The following is an 11,132-nucleotide window of genomic DNA, read 5'->3' as shown; positions in this document are numbered from 1 at the left end:
CCCTCAGCACTATGTTTCCCCACTGTGTGTGCAGACGCTAGCTAAAAGCTTTCCCACCACACTGATAGAATTTCACTTCCTCTGCGCTCTTCTGTAGGAGGTTATTGGGCTTCAAAATGCTGTTGAAGTAGACAGTGAGGGAAGGAAAACCCCTTGAGAATTCGGAGTCCTTGTGACCATGTGTGGAGCGCTGATTCTGTGTGCATAGATATGTGTGTGAGTGTGCTAAAGCATAACCCTTGTTCCCAGTGCTGTGATTGTGGTATAAAGTCCTGTTTTACCAGGCTGTAGAGAGGTGTTAATAATTCAAAGCAGACCCCCATTCTTAGGGAGAACTGCTCCCCCCCTTCTCAGGAAGCATCTAATCCCCTTTGTGGGATTAAAGGGAGAGCGGTAATCTTAGTGGCCGCTCCTGGCGAAGGCTTGCCGATGCTCATCTGAAGCCCATGGGTGTCGCACGCGCAACAGACTCTCGTCTTCAAAGAGTCACCAGTCCTACGAGCCTTCGGTGAACGAGTCTCCCCCGTAACTGCTCCGCAGTGACTGTTCCTCATATCAGTGTTGAATTGGCACGTTTGACTCCAGTCTGCGTTCCTACGCATGCCTGCCTTTTTTTCTTTTTTTTTTTCAGATTGTTTCATGCAGAGATGGAGCAGGTGGGTGTATTCTTCTGGCTCTTCTGATTTAGCAGGTGACAGATGGACTTCAAAGCTGACTCATGTCTTGAGTGCTATCTTGTTGGAAATCTGACTCGGGTTTGGACAGATTTGTGATTCTGTTGAAAGTCTTAGTTGGACGATGTTTCAAAGAGAGAGTTCACCAAAAACTTCTGTCATCATTTACTCACCTTCATGTTCTTCCAAACCCAGTCTTTCTACTGAGGAACACAAAAGGAGGTGTTTATCAGAATGTCCAGGCTGCTTTTTTCACCGATCACAGCCACTGTCATCATTACATTTGGATAGATAACTCCTTTTGGGTTCTACACTATAAAAAAGTCCTACATGTTTAGAACAACAATTTTGATTTAAGGGTCTAATTAAATTAAATACAATTATTTTAGACCCTTAAATCAAAAATGTAATACATTTATTAGAAGTGCTGCCATTTAAATTCATTTTAATTAGTGATAATACATTAAGAGGCTCATATCTCGGTCTGTGTTTTGTAAATATCAGTGATGTTGTCCTTGAACAGCTTCCGTTGAGTGGAAAGCATGTTGTCATCTGTAATCTGAACTCCCTCCCCCTAGTTTTAGCCTGTTTCTGTTTGAAATGGAAAATGGTATTAGCCTATACTTTCTAAATGGTATAATCTGTATTTCAGAGGGAGTTAAATAAATGTGATATCTCTATAATCTTTGGCTCTTGGTGAGATATCGGGCTTTCCATGGAGCAATTAGGGCATGTTCAGAACAGCTGTGTGAATTCGGTTTCAGCTTTCCTCTGTAAAGATGACACTGCATGCCCAATTACCTCTTCATGACACACTTGAAAAGGTGTAATTTTACCTGTGGATATGAAAAGATCAGCATGGGCGACTTGAGTGTTTGTTGATGTACTGTTATTACCAGCGTTTAGAACAATCCCTAGTACTAGTTTGCTCTGTGTGTATTTGCAAGTATTAGTTCAGTAAAATCAGTATAACTGTTGTGCTAAAATTGCAGCCCAGTGCTTTTATAGGTTTATTTACTTTTTTTTTTTTTTTTTTTTTCACTTAGGCCTATGCTCTCATTTTTGATTTAAGTGTCATGCATTTCCAAAAACACCACTGGCAATGCAAATTTAGATAATTTCTCCTTACATTTCCCCCCAGTTATTTTCTGTCGAAATTTCTGTTATTTATGTTTAGGGGTTTCAGAAACCCCAATGATGTAGGTTTAAAAAAAAAAAAAATTCCCTTATAAGTTCCTCTGAGCTAACTAAAACCCAATAGGTAGGTCTTATTTAAGCTCTTTCTCATTTTTAAGTATATTTTTCGAACTGTTAAGGTGGCCTTGGGGTTTTTTTAGGCACCAAACAGCACAGCGTTAAGATCAATGCAAAGTTAATTATTTTTAAAACCAACAAGGAGGCTTTCGAAATCAAGGCAGTGTGAGATAGTTTTTCTGCAGCAATGGCAATTTTTATATTAGCATATGTAATTATGCATCACATTACAGCACATTTAATATTTTGTACTTTTTGTTAGTGCTTTTGAAAGGACTGAATAGAGAGAACCTCGTAGCCCTGGCCCCAGTTAGCGCTCGTAACTTTTTTAGTCTGTGCTTTTCTGTTCTGCTTCTGTGGTCTCCCAGGTTATCTCAACTTAAATTAAAGCATGTTGTCTCCCAATGTATTTAAATGTGACTGTCACCATGGACTGATAGTGGGGAATTCTCAGGGGCCAAGTCGGACTTCATGCGCTATCTCTCATTCTCTCCCTGACATAAACACACACTCTTGCGCAGTTATGCCCTCACACAATTTGAATGTACCAGTCAATCTCTCTATCCTAATGGAGGTTTATTCTCCTGGGCCACCTGAGGGGCATGGCATTTAGAGGGCAAACCGAACCCACTCAATGTCACCCTCCATCTGTTTCAGACCATAACCCAGCATTCCCTTCAAATTCAGCCTGGAAATAACCACTGCTGCCTTCTCCACCAGATATTTGTTTCCCCTTTCCCGTTGTTCAGGTCACCGATCCCCTGAAATGCAGTCCCTCCATATGGCCAATGGTGGACCTCATGAGGACTTGTTGGCAGCCCACTGTGAGCAGACATTGAGACACACCCTCAGAAATGGTGCTGAATTCTAATACACCAGCCACACTTCGGTGTCTGGCTTCGTTGTGGCAGTCTTGTCCATGAAAATGAGCATAGACCCAGTGCTCAGAAGTGTAATTCTCCCTTCAGGCCTCTGTCTGCTTGTGACCAAGAAGCACCTTCATGCAAGTCACTGCTGCTGCCTGGAGACTAATGAGGAAAAGCAATGTCTCGCTTATGGATCCCAATTCGCGATCCTTTCCGACTTGGGAGTTTTGGGGTCCTGGGTGGCCAGATTTTCAGAGCGGCTAGAACCGGAGAAGCAATTAACAATTCTCACAACTTGCGGCTCGTGTGGAAATGGATTTCAGGCTCTCTTGCGGGCCTGTGCTTCACTGATGTCTCCACGCTCACCATTATGTGCCTGCGAGACAAGTGATACCAACTGTGCACGGGAGAATAATAATTTCTCTGTACCTCTGAACAGTTTGTCGCACAGGGTGCTTGCAGAGTGCAGCTCAACAATGGCACATTCAATTATTCTCTCTCCTCGCTGTCAATGTCGCAACATCTCGAATGAGCGCCCCCAACCAGACCGTTGCTTTCATAACGGGTAATAATATCTCTCCGGGGAGCTCAAGTGTGGTGGTCTATGGGGGGCTGATACACTCGTACAGGACGTACAGTACATGCACAGCGCAGACACACCTTAAAGGAAGGGAAATTTATCACTAAAATGAACCATGTTCTCTTTTTTTGCAGATTTGAGTGCAATTTTCAGCTTATCACAGTTTTGCCAAGGATTCAATCTTTTTATATTTGGGCCTTTTGCTGCTTTTTTTATTAGATATGGTAGAAAATGCAGCAAGGACATTGTGAATAGAGAGAGAATGGCATTGGGCCACATTGTTCAAATCTAACTTGCTTGTGCAAATGCCTGGCCTTAAACACGTCTAGAGCATGTGCGGCACCACAGTCAGTGTTGGGGAAACTATTTTGAAACCATTTGGCGAGCAGCAAGATACTCCTGTTTTCAAGTTGTCTCACTACAGTCAGGCTACTGTTTTGAGGCTATTGCTAGAAAAAAGTAGCTAACATTGATGCTATGCAGGGATGCAGTATCATTTTAATTATTTAACTAGTTTTAAGTTGTTAAACTACAGTCATGCTACTCCTTTGATGCGTGTTGCTAACTACATTGACATCAAGTAAAGAGGCAATATCTTTTTGATTTAACTATTCTGTTTTGAAGTTGTTACTACAGTCAAGCTACTCGTTTGAAGCTAGTTGTTAACTGTCACAAAATGTTAATTCAGAGGGTTCTTGTTTGATTATTGACTCTGTTTGGCTGTAAAACAATTTGAGCAACATAATGTGTCATTAAAAACAGCTATGTAACATTTTGTTATGCTACACTGCTAATTGCCGGAAATATAGTTTGCTACTCAAGAAGCTACTACGGCTATTGTCACGCTACTGATAAATGTTAGTAGCAGCACTACTTTCAGTTAATTATTCCCCAACATTGACTACAGTTCTGATGCCAAGTATGCAATTTAACATGAGGCAGATTTTCATAGTGTGTGTGTGTTCGTTTGAGATCTGATCTGCTGACTGAAGTTTAACTGGCACATATAGCTATTATTCATGCTGGCCATATTTCATCATTGAAAACACCATGTTATATTCTATTTCGGGTCTTGATGGACAGCAGGGAAGAAATATTTGTCCAGATTGGACTATATGATCTGAGCACATCTGCCCTGCACTGCCCCTTCCTCTAAACGCTGCCATTTCCGTCACACTCTCTCTAATGAAGCTGCTGTCTAATTGCAGTGGGGAGCGTTCCCAACAGTAACAGTGTTTTATGGGAGATTTTATGCTGCAGAGATGACAGCAGAGGCTGATGGATGGAAGAACGTAGATTTTACGGCCTAAGACCCTCTCACCTCCATCTTCTATTCCTTCCCATTCTCCTTCTCTCTCTCTCTCTTGCTCTTTTTGGAGTCAAAGACACACTAACACCAGTCCAAAAGGGTTATACCAATCAAAAGTTTGGACATACATAACTCATATTTTTTTATTAGGTGTGCTTGCTAAGTCAAGTCATAATAAACTGTGGTGTACTGTAAGTCATCGTGCCCTGAGTGTTCTGTGTCACAAGTGTCATGAATGATACTTTAAATTGTGTGTTTTGTTGAGAAGAGGTGAATAAATCTCATTGTCTTACATTGAAGGATTGACCTGATGCATATCTAGAGACCAGAATGTCATAGATAATTGATATTGAGCTCTTTTGATTTTGGCCAGTAGACATTGTCTAGAAACTCCCTAGCAAACACTCAGAACCACTTAGCAACTGCAAAGCAACACTGACAACTACCCAGAACATGGGTGTCAGGTTTTGCATTGGCAAATAACACACACACACACACACACACACACATATACTTTTCTTTGTTTACAAAATGTAAAAAATGTAGTTCTTGGCATTTTATCAATTTATAATGATGATAAATTATATTGTGTAAAAACTATACTACATTATTTATATCTCCATTTGTATAAAGTATTCATGTATAATATTTCAAGGATTTTAGAATAAGCCTTTTAAATCATGAGAAGTAATTTGTCAAGTGTGTCAAATCTTTTGACTGGTAGTGGATGCTAATATACACTGAATACAATTATAAACGCAACACTTGTTTTTGCCCCCATTTTTCATGAGCTGAACTCAAAGATCTAAGACTGTTTCTATGTACACAAAAGGCCTATTTCTCTCAAATATTGTTCATTAATCTGTCTAAATCTGTGTTAGTGAGCCCTTCTCCTTTGCCAACTGCAAATGGTGATCACACCAGATACTGACTGGTTTTCAAACCCCCCCCAATACAGTAAAACTGCACATTTTAGAGTGGCCTTTTATTGTGGCCAGCCTAAGGCACACCTGTGCAATAATCATACTGTCTGATCAGCATCTTGATATGCCACACCTGTGAGGTGGATGGATTATCTCGACAAAGGAGAAGTGCTCACTAACACAGATTTAGACAGATTTGTGAACTATATTTGAGAGAAATAGGCCTTTTGTGTACATAGAAAAAGTCTTGCATAAAACAAAAGTGTTGCGTTTATAATTTCGTTCAGTGTATATTTAAATGTATAATTATACATTTCTTATGAACAAATACCATAATGAAGCATTTTGCCCACAAATGGTCAGGCTGAAAATCTAATGGCGTGTGATTTATCTCTATGCTGCGGAACTGAGAGGCTGTTTTTGGTCACATGCTTTTAGTTTCATTTCTTTTGGGCTAAAAAGATTATGTTGTGCATGTCAGCTGGCTTTAAATTTATCTACACCCTTGCTGTGACCTCTTAAAATATCCTCCTTTTATTTTTGCTGTTAGTTATTTTTAAGTGCCGCTTGTCATTTATAGTTAAGAGCAGTTGAAGTTTGGTAGACTTGTCATTATTTTGAAGCGTCTAAGACTTGGCTCCAGAACTTCATCGCCGCTTCATGATCCTGTTTAAAAAGCCCCCTACAGTTTAAACAGTGTCCAGTGACCCTCCTCCTTGTTCCTCAAATGATGTCACAACCCAAATCATGTCATTAGACTTAAACATCACCAGCTCTGCTTGGACCGTAACCAGCGAGAAGATCCCTCAAGGAATTATCTCAGTTTGTCATCCAATGGGATTCTTCCGCTGGAGGCTGACGGTCTCCAGGCCCGAAAACATCCTTCAGTTTGCATTAGAGCAAACATGTCACTTGCTCAGTTCCTCATGCTCCGACTTTGCATCATGTGCTTGCCTCCCACTCTCTGAGCGCTCAGCGCTATAAAACTTTTAAGAGATAAGAAGCTGTTTTTCTATTTCAGGGTCACCATTAACTTAAATAATGCAAAGACTCGAAGAGGAGTGGCTGAAGGTCTACAGAGGGTCGGAACACCGTCTTGGATTAAATTATACATTGTTATCGCAGCTGGTGAGGCCTGTTCTTCCTCCAAATGCTTCGTGTCTCTGTCTCATCCAATAACATTTGGGAAGCAATTGTGGAACGCTGAGCAGTCCTGGCCCAGAATAAAGGGAGATATTGGACCAGGAGAGATCAGTTTGCATCAAGCTGGGAATGTAGCGCGGACAGGACAGCTAAAGGACGATTCCCTGTGGTTTGTTGGAGTGGAGCACTCTCTGCTGAGCTTTCAGAAGTAGAAGTGACACTGAATTTGCACATTCTTCAGGAAAGGAAAGTTTTAGTGGCTGAACACATGACAGTGTCCCTGAAATGCAGTCTTGGCAGTCTAAAGATGCGAATCTAGTGTTGCTTTTCTGGAACATTTCACTATAAACTGTGCAGGGGAAAAATCCAAAGACAACGAGCTTGAATTTAAAAATGTATACAGAAATGCCTCTTAGTTACAAGGTCCAAAACTTTACATAATTTTTACTAGAAATTAAACTGTACATATACAAAATATACTTGTTTTTGAGCTTTTTTTAAGATCTGGAGGAAAAAAAAACCTTTAGGCACTTTTTTTTTATTAGCTTATGACCAAATTTTTCATTGAGGTAAAAGTAAGATGCACTAGAGTCGAAATAGATGTTTTCTTTATTAGGCAGTTTGTATGTCTGTTTGATTTTAGCCGAGTATGCACATTGTTTGCATCAGCGAGACTATCGTTGCAACAATTTCAGATTTAATTAAATAGTTCAATGATATTACAACTGGCACATTTTTATTATCCATCCTGACTCTCATTTTGGCACTTAGTGGGTGTTAATTTTGGACCCTATTGTGTAAAGATCCCATTTTTGCAGAAAATATGGAGATAAATCCTGTTTTACTTCAATGTCATGACCCAGGGATCGTCTTATCTGCTATATGATATTTCTGCATTATTAACAAAACGTATTCACTCTTCATTAACCCTTAAGACCTTAATTTACGCACTAATAGACTATAATGAAAAAAGAACTTCGGGCTATCAGTGGTCACATTGATAGATGAAGATTACTTATTATCATTAATATTTAATAGGTTATATTATCTTACACTGCTTTTAAGGAGATTTATCATTTCGTCATGCAGGAGTTTGGCAAGTTAAGACTGAATTAATGCAAAGCTGCAGCCTTGAATAAACGACTCTAATAAAATAAAATACATATATGAAGTCTGATTCTGTTTGGGCATTTCATATGGGCACGTTTCATAATTCATTGTTCTTGAATAAAGAAAGGAGGAGTTGAAGGGCATGAAACTTTTTGCCAGCTGAAAGCAAGACAGTGAAAACTAGCTTCTGGTTCTAAAGAGATTATTTTGGGCATTGTGTAATCAAAATGTATTTTGTTGAAAGCTTTTGAGCGCTCTGGGGAGCTGCTGTACCAGCCTAATGAATTTCATGTAAAAAAGTGCCCTAAGAAATTGTATAACCAGGATGTTGAATATTAAATAACACCCACATGATACTCAAATTCCACGAAACTGTGCTGTTAAAGTCAGTGCTCATCTTCACAAGCTTAAAAAAAACCCTAACTATCAGAATTTTACGAATATGCTTGGTGGAAGCTAGCACTTTGATGTTGAAATACCTGCAATACAACAGCCGACAGGCGTTAGGGACTTAAATGCCATTGATGTAGCACAGTAAAGGCTGAAGTCTTCAAAAATACCTTCTTGTTTGACAACTCTTTGTCTTCTTCCGTGGTCCTTGTTTTTCATTGTCTGCCTTTAAAAATACTCCAAAGCCGTGGTCTAAATATAGCTATTAGATCTCAATGTTGCTTATCTTATGATCTGACTGTTCAATACCACCTGCAAATCAGTTTATGTTACCAATTTCCTGTTCATTCTGCGCCCACTTACAAAACTGAACTTGGGACAAAAGACACCAATTCTGTGGAATAAATGCCTGGGCGTAATGGTGCTAACTGTGAGCTGTGCTAATCCTTTGCTGGCCCGCTTCAGGAGGCGTCCCTGCGTACACCACGCTCATATTCACCAGCCCATTAGCCTCCTGCGCACGTCTGCCATATTAGATTAGAGTGTTTATTGTCCAATTTATCATGGGCGCTTTGTCTGGCCTGAAAAATATCTCCCAATTGCTGAATATGTAAGGCTCGGCGCTTCGGATATTGAACACGAAGAATATTAAGTAAGCAACGTCAACACATACCTTTTAGTATGTCACTAGACGCTGGTGAGGAGAGTACAAGTCGGCTGAATGAAAAAACAACACAAAAAAAAAACCAAGGGGACAATGAAGACACTGAACTTGAAATGTCGATTTGAATAAATGCTAATTCCAAGGGCTTGTTTTGAGACCCAGAGCCCTAATCTATTTGGCAGGGAGTACAGTCTGCGTACACAACGTTATTATGTCAAACACAGTTTAGCTTAGCCGCGAAGACGCCTCAACTCCCAATCGTCTAGCGGGAGATGCTGCGGTTCTAATGTGACGGCCTTGTCAGTTTTGAGCGATGATGAGGAAGGTGAGCGTGGAGACTGGATTTGGTGTTTAATGACTGGTAAAATTGTAAGGCTGCATTCAAGGTGACCCCCGCTGAGGTGACTAGAGGCTGGGTGACGGTAATCCTTCCTGCCTCTTCGCAGCCCTGGTGGCTGTCACCAACACCAAAGCCAAAGGCATGTAATTATACTTTAATTTAGCTTTACGAAGCACCCTGTATCCATCCATCCACTCTGCAGACTCGGTTGTTCAGCCGAATGCTTATTAAACGTGATTATTTTTGGCTTGCTGAACTTAAGCAAGTCTTAGTGTGTAGAACTACTCTGCATGCATATGCAGCACAGGCTCATTTGGAAACCAGGCCTCTACATAAATTTTTACAAAACTCCAAAAAACGAACCTATATATACAATTAATTTCAGTTTCCAGCTGAAATGACACTAGTGGCAGTAAATCATCAACAACTTTTTAGTAGATTATTGATTAGAAAATACTTATGTTTGTGCAGTACTACGTTGGGACTTCAAAACAGTTTTTCCATAGTGCGTGATGTTTTGCATCACATAACCAGTTCCATATGTATGGCTTTATGATGTGGTAAACTTGCTCGATAGCTCTATCACTAAAATGGCATGGTTGCTTTAGCAAGTGCGTCTTTATCTCATGTTTGCTTTTGATAACACTATCGGTTATAGGTTTAGTGTAGGTTGTATGTTATTTTTCAACCATTTACATTTTAGCGCCATTCAACCTACATTTTTTTTTCAAACAGCCGCAATACCTTCAACGTTCAACGACCAACATAAACATTGCCAGATTAATGTTCATCTGTTTGGATAAAACTACTTGTAGTGTCCCTAACAGGACATATCACTTTGAAAGTGTTGCGTAACTTGAAAGAAGCGAACGACGTAATATCATTTTGAAGAAATGACGCCACGGGCTCTTTTTCATAATGAGCCTGGATTGACTATATATGTGATGTGCTCTATCACTTTAAATCAGAAGTTACTGTGAAACTTCAGTTGACGGTTTTGGGTTTTTCTTTTTGATAAACACTCAGTTGTAAGTCTCAGTCAAATATGTTAATTTTAATAATTCAATCAATAGTTGTTTTGATGCTCTTTTACATCTTGAGATATCGCTGTAGCTGCTTCTGTTCAGACGCCAGCATGGAGTGAACTGATCATCTTTTCCACTTGACTGCTATTTCTAGCACAATAAAAAAATTTTAATGAGTATCAGAAGGTCTGTGAAAAGTTACAACTTACTAAGATGGATAATCTCTCGCTGTATTTGGCCAATCAGTGTTTCAGTCGTGGAAGGTCATCATTTAAAAGACATGATGAACATTACATTTACCTTTTGGAGCTTCATTGAATGTCATCTTCATTTGTTATTTAGAAAAAAAAAAAGAAAAAAAACTTTTTGAGAAGAGCTTATCGCTAAAATCACAAGTATTTTGTTGAATATATACACTATTTTAGAAATGCCTTGATTTTTTTTTTAAATCTGTTATCAGCTATGTTTCCATCCAAAGTTGTGAGTTTAACTTATGCACAAAATTCAAATATTGCATAGAAAAATCACAAAAAAGCAGCGTTTCCATCCCGTGTGCTCAAGAGAACCAAATCATCACTTCCTGGGAAATTGGAGTAATAAAATGGAAGTTGCTGCAATCAGGCTTTATTTTCCTCCATTGAAAATGGCTTGTGTCTCAGAGCGCGCAGACGAAACGTGTTGTCTTGCTCTCGGATGCCTGGTGTTTGCAAACACAATCGTGTGAGACACTTCAGGGACGGGAATTAAAAAAAAATCATTTTGATGACAGACTTTGGCTCAGGCATTTCAGAAAGATCAAGCCAGATTTCGAGATGCTGTGCAATGAAATTGGGCCGCTGGTTAGTCCAGTTATC

This window comes from Rhinichthys klamathensis, unplaced genomic scaffold, assembly GCF_029890125.1.
Source record: "Rhinichthys klamathensis goyatoka isolate OS25496 unplaced genomic scaffold, OSU_Roscu_1.1 h1tg000944l_1, whole genome shotgun sequence".
Lineage (NCBI taxonomy): Eukaryota > Metazoa > Chordata > Actinopteri > Cypriniformes > Leuciscidae > Rhinichthys > Rhinichthys klamathensis.
This window is presented reverse-complemented; position numbering follows the sequence as displayed.